Here is a 13,995-nt window from a genome sequence, read left to right on the forward strand (position 1 = left end):
GCGTGTGTGCTCATCTTCAGACTTAAAGGACCACTTCACCACTTTTCAACCTATCTTCATATAATAATCATGGTAAAATGGCATGATATGTTTCTGCTCAGTCTGTGTCTCATAGGAGGGCTGTGGGCAGTTTAGAAACCGTCCTGCAGTGACATCATCATTAGGCAGATTTTTTTTTAAACAACATATTTTTTACAAAAATGTTTAGATTTTCATTATCGTGAGAACGATGGCTTCCATTTTCGCATTGCAACTTTTCAGGACTAGCCTGCAGTTTCTATTAGCTTGTATTCCCCATCGATGATGTCACTGGAGGATGGTTTCTGAACTGCCCACATCCCTCCTATGAGACAGACCGAGACAGACTTTTCATCTTGTCTTGAAAAGTGGTGAAGTGGTCCTTTAATGCACGGTCAAAGTTCACAGCAGAAGCAGCCCACTCCATGTTCAAGCCAAGGAGCCCCCTATCAAGAGGAATGTGAAAGTGCTGCTTTCTTTCTGTGTCTTTCTGTGCCAAGTGACCATGAAGAGGGTGAGAATTAAAACTTTGTCACATGTAGGCTACTAAAACATATCCACTTATGCACTACAGTAACCACTTAATGATGTGATTGGTCAGAAGTTCGTGGCAGTATATGTTTTATTTTATCTTGTTCCCGTATTCGGCCCAGGCTTCATTCTGTCAGCAGTGGAATCAATTATATTTGTAGGTACCTACCTCTGTACCCCTGTATACCTCTCTAGTGACCATGTATACCCACTAAAACCGGGAAAGCATCAGTGCCATTTTAGCTTTTAATCACTTTAAAGATGGAGTGCCACCATTTTTTTCCACCCTAAAACATGATCATCAGGTATTATTACAATATAAGGGAAGAACTTTTTCCAAAAAGTGTACAGTATTTGTTAAAATCATGCTTTTATGTGGACACGCCCACCAGTTCATTAAGTATGCCTGGTTTGCCTGGTGGGTGGTGATCCTGCACCTGAACTGAAGCCGCACCCACAGCTGTAGTTGTATGATAAAGGGGGAGGGGTTAGGGGAGGGGCTGATAGTGTGCTGTCACTATATTACTGTTTACTTCATTGGCCTGTTTGACTGTCAAGGGTTCAGCCACCAGGAAGAAACCCTAAATACAAAGTTAATACACCATTGCACATAAAAACAACTCCAGGGTGTCTAATGAAGTACTGTCACCTCATAGACACATGAAAAACTGCATGGAGAAATACAAAAATTGTGGCACTCCATCTTTAACCATTGTTTTATACTTTGGTTATACAAAATTAGTGCAGCATGAACCTGTAGATCTACAATTTTTTTTAAAGCATGAGAATTATTAAATCTAATCTTTGGTTTATGGGGGTTCTGTGGAATAACATTTTTGAGATGGGGGTGGGGGGGGGGGGTCAGAAGCCAAATACATTTAGGTGGTCCTTGACATGAAAAGTATGTTGCTATGTCAGAGCACCACTGACATAGCAATATACGTCTTTCAGAAAACTGTTGTAGAATCGGCCTCAGGTCTTAAGCGAGATAAATATTAAGATATGTATACTACAGAGCTAGTGGCAATAATTCTGGCCTTGCAGTGGATAGAGGAGAAGGGAATTGATACACTGTTATTGCGTCTGATAGCTTCTCTGCACAAGAAAGTATTAAGTCAGGCAGATCTGCATGTAGAATGGACCTTCTTAGTGAAGTACATATGAGTATGTATAGAATAGGAAACAAAGGTATAGTAACATGGTTCCTGTGGGTTCCAGCTCATTCTGGAGTTGAAGGAAATGAGCGAGTAGATATTCTGTCCAAGCAAACACTAAGAGTGGAGCAGGTAGATATGCACGTGCCATTAAGCAAGAGCTCTGAAGTCAAACCAATTATTAGAGTATATTCACAGGCCATATGGCAGGAGTATTGGGATGATGGGGAGGTTGGAAGACACCTTTATAACATCCAGAGGCAGGTTGGTACTGAGAGGGTGGTGAGCTGGAGTAGGAGGGAGGAGAGTATTATTACTTGCAAGAGAATTGGAAGGTCTTAACAGCACGCTACATATAATAGGGAAGCACCCGACAGGAAAATGTACAGAGTGTGGAAGAGAGGAACAAGAAGGAGGAGGAGAAGGGCATTAGGACCCTTCAAGATATTAATGGAGCAAATAATATTATGGACTTCCAGGACATAGTTAGAAGGTACGGGATTGATATAGGCATTCTCTGTTCTTTTATTTCATAATCAGATCTGCTTGTAGAGCCTATGGGGTTCCCTGGGGAGCTAGTATAAAAAGGTAGGTGGCTTGCGCACATCCAGTTCCTGTCTGGTGCTGGACTAATAAGGTACATACAGTGAAGAGAAGAGAGTCCGCACACAGGTTTGCTCCAAGGTGTTTGTTTTTTATTCAAAACACCATAAATATAACACGACGTTTCGGCCGTGAACGGCCTTCATCAGGGGAGCAGAATTAAAGGACCATCCCATTCTTAACTTGTTTCAAAATGCCCCTAAACGAATCGTGTCATATCTATATGATCAACTAAATGCCCAGAAATATGCCCCCTCTACAGGAATGGAGGCCTGGAATAGGGATATAGCTGATGAAGGGCACGAAATAGATTGGGAGGTCACTTGGAATAATGTGGCTGGAGCATCAAAGAATCCAAATCATCATTATATACACTTTAAGTTTAGTCACAGAGCGTATGTAACGCAGAGAATTAGGCACCGAATGGGATTGGCATCTGACCCATACTGCACATTCTGTGCCCCAGGAACTCTGGGCTCATTTGTTCATATGGTATGGGAATGTCCGGGGATCTACGAGTTTTGGGGAAGAGTTACAAGGACTTTGACAGATCTATTGGGGGTGCAATTTCCGATGGATCCATTTGTACACCTGTTAAACGATGATTCTATGTTACCTCTTGCAAGGTCTGGTTGGCTGGACTTACGGCAGCCAAAAAGATCATAGCCCAACGCTGGAATCCCCCACATGATGATTCAAAAACACATTGGCTGCGAAGCTTTCTGGACATTGCTTATCTGGAACTGTCATCGGCAAGGATTAATCAGGCCCAAAATTGCAGAATTTCAATGTGGACAGACCTAATATCGGACCTGAAAGACTTACTGACCAGGTGATGGTGTGTGTGTGTGTGTGTGTGTGTGTGTGTGTGTGTGTGGGTGTGTGTGTGTGTGTGTGTGTGTGTGTGTGTGTGTGTGTGTGTGTGTGTGTGTGTGTGTGTGTGTGCGCGCGTGCGTGCGTGCACACGAGTATGCGTGTGAGAGTGAATGTTTTGAGTTCAATTTTGTATACTGTAAAATGACTATGCTGTGTTCTTGTTCAGAAAACAATTAAAATTTGAATGAGAAAAACAAAACAAAAGTACAAAAGCTTACAGCATGCCACAAATGCCATGTCTTAAGCTTGTAGCTCTGCTATTTCTGCCATTTTAGAAAAAAATGTTACAGACCTTGTACAGACATTTTTCCAACATAGAAATTATTGACGATTATGCAAAGAATAAGTGATTATCTCAAATAATTGTGATTAGATGATTAGCTAATTAATTTTCTACATATATATAAGCCTATCTGCCGGTCGTCAAATTCTCGAATCAGGAATGCGACAAACACTAAACACAATCTCAGTGAATTCAAGGTTTCGAGGTGTGTAATTGTTTCCTTGAAGCACACATCTTTCCATGCACAGAAAATCCTGAATGCCACCCAAATCCATATGCACTGTCTACATTGCTTCCACACAACTGTCATAGTTTCTGTACAAATATTACTTTTGTCTGACACACTGCCATTGCGCAACATTTCACTGCACAACTATGTCACAAATTCTCCATTCACCGACCCCTCCCCTTTTCATTGTGCACGCACGCACGCACGCACACACACACACACACACACACACACACACACACACACGGGCGCAACAGTACAGGACAGTATGTTACATTAGTACAGTGCAGTATGACAGTCTGGTACAGTAGGCTACGGTACAGTACAGTATGACAGTCTGGTACAGTACAGCATTGCACAGAACAGTATAGTAGGCCTACAGTATGGTACCGCATACATTAAAGTAGGCCTACATTAAAATTGTAGCCTACTTGTCCGTTGGAGAAGTGACTATTGATTTCACTTTTTCTGTGACTCTCCTTGCTATATTCCCAATTTTGTTAATAGCGCTAGAATGTCTGTGATATCATCTTACATGCATTTCATGTAGTCTATTCCAAATACAGCCATAGATCGGTCCCAGTCTTAAGTTGAGTAGCCCTGCATAAACACACATTGGTTAATATTTTTGTTAATTTAAAATCTTCATATTAAATGTAGCCTTTTGATTATGTGTTCATTCCCTTCTAGGAGCAGTAAATCAATGGCTCCATCTACTGGTGGAGTGAATCATCTACATCTATACTAATAACATGCAATTGTGTTTAACTCGATCGTAGCACCTGTGTCTTTTCTGCTGCAGAGTTCAGCGAGCGAGCTGTGTTCTTTCACTGACTTGAGTGAGTAAACCTTTATATTATGTATTCTTTATCTGGCTGTTCTCCTACGTTATTGTTTGACAAATGTCACAAAGTAGTGGATCAGTTTATTCTGTTCGTCGTTTGACAACATGCGAAGAGTTGTGTGCAGTATAGTGTTGTCTGTTGTGTAATGCTGTGTTGTGATGTAGGCTACTTCAGTTGATGAAAGATGAAGCAGGGACCCCCACTGCTATTGTATAAAACTTGTTTTCATAGATAATAGCTGATCTACAAGCTCACAACCAGCAGCCCTGCGACATCTATCTTTTCCCCCCGCAGCTAATGTTCACTGCAATGCAGAATAGGGATGATATAGCGTTCAAGTTGTCAATGTAAAACAATATCCTGCACCCTTAGCCCTGTAAGACACGGACACGTACTTGCAAAAAAGAGATTTAAACCTTACTACTACTTTGTACTACTAGGACTTTGCAGAGGAAATTATGTTAAAAAAGTTTTAAGCACATTTTTAATAATATTAAATTAATAATTTACATTCTGTGGATATCTTTCACAATAATACATAACACATGTTCTAGACATTCTAATGATAACAAAAAAAAACATATATTATCCAGAAATTTTTAATTTGTGAGATTTTCAGCCTCTGTGGGGGGTATTTATATGCAAATATCATGACCAATGGCATTGCAATGAACATCAATGATGAGGTGAAAAAATAATAATAATTAAGTAATTCATTAAAATAAAAATGTTACCGAAAAGCAACGCTGGGTCTTACAGGGTTAGACTCACTAAAAGTTGAGATTGGACACAATCATGTGATGTCACCCTCCGGGAGTCCTGGGATGCAATGCTGTACTCGGTACTTTAGGCCTACTCTAACGTTGTTTGACTCATAAAATGTCCCTGGGACCCATCTAAAAGACAACCCGTGGGTCCCAGGACCCCATTACATCTATCTGGGCTCACTGAGGCTCCAGTTTCTTTGCAAGGTTTGCTGCAGTGGTCTGTCTCATACCTCCATCGTCATGGAAGAGAGAGGGAGTGGGACAGCAGCCAAATCATCTCCTTCTCCTTGACATTGCTTCATGTTGCCCTGTCTTGACCCTGGGGTGGTTTCCTCTGTCCAAATATGTGTGTATTTGAACCTGGGCGCTTGTGCTAGTTTCCCCACATACCTGCATGCATGCCCCACCCAGTTATTAATATGTACAGTATGTGTCCCTGTTATGCCCGTATATGGAGTTTTTTGTCAAGCATGCCAAATGAGGCTTTTTGTGGCGGTTCTGGACAACCGTGGGTCTGCCCGACTCGACACCAGACACTGCATTCCCTGTGGGGGTGTGGAACGCGTGTGTCAAATTTATAGTCGGTTCCCGAGTTAGATGGATTACACACGTACGTACACACGTACAGAGACTTGGTGCATTTAAGTCTCTGTACGTCTGTAAAAGAAGTTGAAAAAGCCTAATGCATTAAGCCATAAGCATCTATATGCTTATGGCTTAATGCATTATGCTTGTTGGATTTCTGTTTTATTCTGTGAAGGAGGAGCAATCTTCATTCACAACCATGTCCAGATGTGATGCATGCTTGTAGTGTTTGGCACATCTTTTCAGTTGGGGTCGGTCAGTTGGAAACTACACATGGATTTGGGGGTTACTATGAGTGCAATTGCGATATCGAAATATTTAGAATACTTACATAGTTACATTCACGTTGGTTTATAATCAGTAGAATAATAAAGGTTACACATTTCTGTATGTAATGTGTCTCTGCTGTTGCAAAATGTTACATTTTTCAGGGGAAAACAAATCAAAATTAAGCAATACTGCCTCATCAAAGTTGGGTATTTTGACTTAGTATATTGTCAGATTCTCTGAACCTCTTAGCTCAACCAGAAGAGGGCACTGTTGTTTAACCAGTTACTACTAAGACAATATCAATGAATAACATACTTTGGGGGCTGCAGTCTTGGACACCCAGGTGTGTCTATTTCAGGGCTGGACTCACTTGCTCTGGTTGCTTGTAAACCTTGGTTAGAACGAGCTTTGCAAGCATTGCTTGCATCATCTAAGTGTCTGCAGTTCGATGTGAATAAAAAGTCAGTTTAGCTTTAGATGTTGTAAAGCTGCCACCAACTTTTGCATGCTGTGTCCTTGCTTGCGCATGCACATCATTTTATTATATTATATATATATATATATATATATATATATATTATATATTATTTCAATTTCTTTATTTGAGTCCACATTAATAAAATGCATCAAGGGCACACATGTTTTTCAGTTGCTTCTGATATCCCACACACAAAGAGAAATGCTATTTCATTTTCAGGTCATTAACGCATTTCTTGTGACGACAAATGCATCTAAAATGCAATAGCGTTTACATTTAATTTACAGATGTGCTCATTCTATGACACAATTGAAATTTTAAATAAAATATAATTTAATTTTCAATTTTCCAAAAATGCCCTGCTAATTAGTGGAAAATGAAAATGCGATGTGCTTAGCTTTTGCTTCATCTCCAAGTGTGCTCATTCTATGACCGAATGAAAAAGCAAAAGCAAATCATATTGCACTTTCATTTTCAAATCGTACACAACCAAATTTGAAAATGAGAATGCAATGTTATTTTCTTTTTCATTCTGTCATAGAATGAGCACGCCTGGAGATGAAATGTAAATGCTATTATATATTCTCTTAACGCATTTCTTGCGACAAAAATAAATCTAAAATGCAATAGCATTTACATTTAATCTACAGATGTGCTCATTCTATGACACAATTAGAATTATAAATAAAAGATGATTTGATGCCCTGCTAATTAGTGGACAATATAAAAAAAATCATATGAAATAAGAAATGCTTTTTAACCTTCAGATAATGAACGCATTTAATGACCTGAAAATGAACATTTTGACGAAATGACTTTTCGTATTTACCATTTCATTTGAATTTTGTCAGCTTTATGTTCCATACACGTGTGCATACAAATACAGTTTTCAATCCACATGGCCGTATTGACAATACAAATATTACATCATTATTATACATCTTCATTTGAAATGTAATCTAGATTGACAAGACATGTTGTTCTCTTTTGCACCAGTATACATCAATAGCCTAAAGATGTTGGATCCCTGCCATCCAGTCAAGGTCTTAGAGGGCCTCAACAGGCTACGACTCAACTGTTCCTTGTGTGATGTGATTTTGAGCTGTGGGGGACAGGAGTTCCCCTGCCATCGAGCCTTACTAGCCTCATTTAGCACCTACTTTGAGGTAAATGTACAACATACATTTAGCTGCTGTTGTTCAGGGAATGACCTTCATTTCTGACTTGGCTTCCACCTTAACCGAACTAACTTTACCTTTTCAACCTGCACAGGCTATGTTTAGATCTGTCCCGTTGGAGTGCACACAGGAAAAGCTCCAAATCTGTGATATGGAACCTGAGGTGTTGGACACATTGTTGAACTACGCCTACACCTCGACAGTGTCCATCTCCTTGAAAAATGTGCAGGTAATGTATGATCTCTCTAGGTCGTCCTCAGACGAGCCTTCCATCGTCGCTTCCAGTCATCTCGGTTCTCCATACATCCGGCCAGCTCGTTGGTGCTTTGCGCTCCTGCATCTTTCTTGAGTACATCCATAAATCATATCATCATAAACCATATTCCTTGTCTGTGTTTTTGTCCTCTGCTTACACATAATGTTTTCTTTGATCTAGGCCCTGCTGGCAGCATCCACATTGTTGGATGTCACAGCTGTTCAAGAGGCCTGTCTTGACTACATGGGGCGTCACGTGGAGAAGGTACCAAGACTGAATTAGTATTTAGACGATTTTTATGAACATGGCTAGTAGTTAACTTGTATTGCCATTTTATTTAGCGAATGCAAAGTCCTTAAGCCAAACGGTTGCCTCCTGGTCTGCTGTGTGGAGGGTAATTAATCCTCCTTCCAGTCTTTGGAGAGGACAAACTTCTATGATGTGCTTCATAGTTTGCTCCTCACCACACGCACACAGTGGGATTTGTGGAGGCTGGCCAAGCAGGGGCCATGTCCAGTCCTGAATCTATTGAGCGTAGACCAGAGTATATAGAGTATTGCCATTCATATTCATTGACAGACAAATGCATCACATTGAAAAAGTCATGTTTTTAACTTCACTAACTACTATATAGCATATTATGTCAGTTACATAATAAATTATAAAGTTACGTGTTTAACGCATTCAGGACGGGAACCCCTTTTTGGTATTTGATGCATTATGTTATACTTTAGCGCAGCTACGAGCTTGTGGAACTGCTATTTTGGAAAGATCTTGGAAATGTGGCGCAAATCATAGAATATGTATTCTTTCAGAGCTAACGTTTTCAACTCAAATATTTTAGCATGAACGAAAATAGAGCCCATTATCTATTTCTTTATGATTATACTATATGCGTCTGTGAAACATCATGTGACATTTAATTGTAATTTCAGATGACTGTGTCTTCCGCCTAGCAACATAGAAACTGTCTGGTGTAATATTAATCACATGTCAACAGTTGTTTACTTTGTCTGATAATTTGTCTGTAATCTAGATGTAGAGTTTGAGAATACATCTTAGACTTAAACTGTTTGTTGTTGAGAAATCCTACTTTTTAATTATGGTCCCATAAGGTGGTTGTAGCACACTGTCATCAGAGTATTATCTTCATTAAAGGTGACATGCCCCCCCCCCCCCCCTTGTCATATAGGCTGGTCTAGCAAAAGGACACATGGATGGAATCATGAGTGAGATGTTTGTTGATCCCAACCATCCCAAAAAGGTCTTACTGGGCCTATGCAAGCGGTGGCTCAAAGGAGTCTTGTGTGATGTTATTCTGTGCTGTGAGGAACAGTGGTTCCCCTGTCATCGTAGCGTACTGGCCTCCTTGAGCACTTATTTTGAGGTAAATACACACATTTATTGATATGGGAATGACATTTTTGATCTGGTGGTGTTATAGGGGAATGACAATCAATCCTGCCTTGCTTTCATGTGAACTGGATATCCAATCACCTGTTAACACAATGTACATAAAGGTTTAATACTCCAACCATTCACCTTTCCAACTTGCACAGGCTATGTTTACATCTGGGATGATGGAGTCAACACAGCAAAAAGTGACCATCAGTGGTGTGAAACCTAAGATGCTAGGCCTGCTTGTGAACTATGCCTACATCTCGGAGGTCTCCATCTCCAAAGCAAATGTTCAGGTACTGTCTTAACATTTATTATTCTTTGTTATGTTTGTATAACAAAAATGCAGACAAAAATGTGTTGTTTCTTTGGTCTAGGCCCTGCTGGCAGCATCAGACTTTTTGGATGTCACAGCTGTTCGAGAGGCCTGCAGTGAATACTTGAAGCGTCACATAGACATACATAACTGTGTTGGGATTCACTGCCTTGCTGAGACCCACTCCTCTGCAGTGCTGGAGCAGCACAGCATGGATTACATCTTGGAGCACTTCAGTGACATCTACCGGCAGGTCAGTGATTCTTTGTCTGTTGACTGTTGTTGACTCGTCCTCCTTCCTTTTAATAACCTACTCAACCTGTTAGCACCACAGCAGTCACAAACCTGGGTAAAATATCATTCCATCAGTCGTTCCCCCCCCCCCCCCCCCCCCCCCCCCACACACACACACACACACACACACACACACTGATTTTGTTTCTGCCAATAGGAGGAGTTCTTGTCTCTCTCTGTGGAAAGACTGACAGCAATCCTTTCCAGTGACCATCTCAATGGTCAGGAGGACATGGTGTTTGAGGCTGCCATGGCGTGGTTGATGAAGTTACCTACACACGGGCAGAGCTTTGAAATCAGAGCGCAGTCATTCTTTAAGGTACAGTAGCTGCATTCTACACTATAACAACCGACAAAAGTTCAGTTCGGCTGCGTCCCCCGAACCAAAGAAACGGTGGACAGACAAAGGTCATTTCATACTGCTCGCACTCACGGCTTGCACTGTTGGTGTTGAGTGGAGACTTGCTTAAGCAGTTTGTAGGCTGCACTACAGCCAGCACAGCACTGCTGAAAGTGGAATAGATAGCTGAATTAAGTTTAACACAATAGATTTTACAATTTACAATTTAGGCATTTAGCAGACACTCTTAATCCAGAGCGATTTACATTAAGCAAGAACAAAAGCATGGGAATACATCACATGAAAGCATTTATCATGAAACATTCGTAAGCTAAGAAAGTAACAGTGGAATATCTATATAATGAAACTATACAAACTATACATATATACTACTATGCTATACAGATTTTGCGAAATTTGTGACAGGTAATGAGATAATGCTCTTAGTTATTGCTTGTGATGTTATGCATGTCTATAGTTAGAAAATATGTGATAGCCTTGCACCAGTGTTAGCTTTATGCATGTGCTATCATGCATTTTGTAATACTAGGCACAAATGACACGGGTCAATATCATAGAGTAGACTGTAAAAAAATATATGGACAAAGTGTTCTCCGGTTCTGATATGGACGTAGGATGAAGCCTGTCAGTCCTTGAATTGTAAATCGCCATCTTTCTAGATCCGTTTGGGCCCAGCTGGCCATTGGCTGGCCCAGACATCGAGGCGGGACTTCCCCCCCTTCTTTGTTGGTTTTTATTTTGACTCGAACGGGGGGTGACTCCCGATCATAGACTGTAACGGTAGCCAAGCCCCTCAGAACATATGTGACTTTATGGTAATTTTTATGGTCATAAATGGGACCATAATTTTCCAAAAAGAATATTATGACATGAGAAATGAGACTAGTGACTCGAAGCAGAAAGTATTCATGACCATGTTTTTTAAGGTGAAGTTGGGCCCAAATACATGGACCTCTATGGAGCTATGGGGTTTTTTGGGCCCAATGCCACAACAGGCATATGAACTTTCAGGAAGTCCCGATTTCCTTAGTGGCTTCACAAAATATCTTTCTGACTGCCCCCCTGGTCAATATATGAAAACATACTACTTAACCCCCCAAAACTGATGCAAGGTTCAGAACTAGAAGGGGCAAGTTCAGTAGTCCTATCAACTTGACCAAAGACATTTGAACAGATACAGTACAGCAGTATCCTACCTGGACCAGGGGCGCCGGAGGGGGGTCAGAAGGGTTCTAATATCCCCTCACTATTGGGGGATGACTGGTCTAGTTATTTATTTATTTTCCCCGACCGACGCTGGTCTAGCACTGTCCGTTCCTGCTTTTATTGGCTGCATGCTTGCCTCGCTCTCACTGCAATGACTATTCAGCAGTTGTTCTCTGAACTTGATCAAGGTGTCAGACAAGCTACAGTAATACACAAGACATCGTAGTTCTTTGTATGCTGGCTGCATGTGTGAAAGCAGCAGATTTTACAACTTACAAGTTATATTGAGTCTGCTTCTTTTCACCTGTCCGGGGTGAGTTTCCCCAGGTTGGATGTAGCACGTGGAAGGAACACGTTATTCCAACCAGTTCCTCTCCCCTCCATCAGGTCCCCAGGCTGGCTAGGGGGAGGCAGTATAGAGACCAGAATTACTTCACATGTTTTGTGAGTGTACCTACTAAGGCATTCACGTCATTTTCACTATAGTTGACTAGTTGCCTTGTTTAGTACTAGTAAACTAGTCGACTAGTTGTTTAACTACCTATTTTCTTTTTTGTAAATAAATATTTGTACATTTAAAAACTGTGTACTTTGGTGACTATAACTCTAATCTACCTGATCTTGAGGCCTACAAAATCAAAAAAAAAGAAAAGAAAAAAGGTAACTAGTGCCTAGGTAACTAGTAATGCCCTAGTACCTACTACCTAAGGGAACACAGGGAGAACATGTAAACTCGTGGAGGAGAGAACACAACCCCAGTGCCCACAGTATCTCCAGCAGGAATCAAACCCAGGACCTTCTAGCTATGAGGCGACAGCGTTACCGACTGCACAACCATGCCCACACATATTGCCATGTTATTGTCATTTTACATTCTTATTAATTCTTATTGTGAATTCCAGTTCTTGTGACATGTTAATGACAGTTTTCACACATAAATCATCATGAATAAACGAACAATGAATGTTCATCAAGTTGCTTACATCTGTTCTTCTCCCAGATGCACACAACACAGACGTCTGGGATAGTTTCTGATGTTATGCTGTGTCGAGGTTACAATATTAACGCATCTGTAGAGAAATATACTTTTTACACGGGGGGAGTGACTAATGGCGGCGGGGGGGGGGTCGTCTACAGACTTCCGTTCGCCAAGACTTCCGTCGCCAACTGTCTGTGTTATATACATCTTATAATATATAAGATGTACTGTATATAACACACAGAAATCTATCACAGATGCCCCCCTCCCAGTGAGCTGTGGCGTTCCACAAGGAAGCATACTAGGGCCTTTACTGTTCCTAATATATGTAAACGACATGACATCAGCTTGTGACTGCAACTTGTTCCTGTTCGCAGATGACTCGGCACTGCTAGTCTCGGACAGGAACAAACTGCAGGTTGAAAAGGCCCTCAGCTCTCAACTCGGTAGAATCTACACCTGGCTCGCTGATAACAAACTATCTTTACACCTGGGAAAAATTGAATCCATTCTATTTGGATCTAATAGTAATCTCAGCAAGGCAAATGGCTTCTTGGTTAGAGTGGGTGACAATGTTATCACACGTAAAGATGAAATTACCTACCTAGGTTCCATCCTGGAGGCTAATCTTTCAGGTGATAAAATGGCCACCAACGTAATCAAAAAGGTCAACCAAAGAACAAGATTCCTTTACAGGATCTCCTCACTGGTCAACAAAAACACCTTGAAGACCTTAACAGGAGCCCTCGTACAAGGTTTCTTTGACTATGCATGCACCTCCTGGTACCACAGCACCTCAAAGGCCCTTAAAGCTAGGCTCCAGACTTCCCAAAACAAACTGGTCAGGCTCCTACTTGGCCTCACCCCCCAAACCCACCTCACCCCTGCCCACTTTGACAGGCTGGAATGGCTTAAGGTCGACGACGGAGTACAGCATCTTGCAATGGGTCTGGTCCACAAGATTCGATACACCACCAAGATACCCATGTACCTGTGTAGATACTTCCTTAATGTTAACGAAGTCCACACCCACAACACCAGAGGGAGTGCAACGAACCATGTATACAACCCAGATTCGGCGCAAACAAGGGACTAAATTATTTTCGCTCCTATGCCACCTCCAAATCTGAGGCCATGGTTCTCAGCGGTTGAAGATGGATGGATGGATGAAGTAATGGGTCAAAATGAATAACCCATTTTATTGTGTCAAAATAACCCAGGGGTTGAATCGGTCCCTGTGTAACCCAGGTGTGGGGGGGGGGGGTTACAAAATAACCCACGTTGGGTTATTTTGATCTAGATAGTTTTTTGTGTGATACCTTCCCAAAAATCATTCTGATAATTATTCCTCACAGTTGATACTGACGA

The sequence above is a fragment of the Protomyctophum bolini genome (assembly GCF_963924005.1).
Source record: "Protomyctophum bolini genome assembly, chromosome: 20".
In the NCBI taxonomy this organism is placed as follows: Eukaryota; Metazoa; Chordata; class Actinopteri; order Myctophiformes; family Myctophidae; genus Protomyctophum; species Protomyctophum bolini.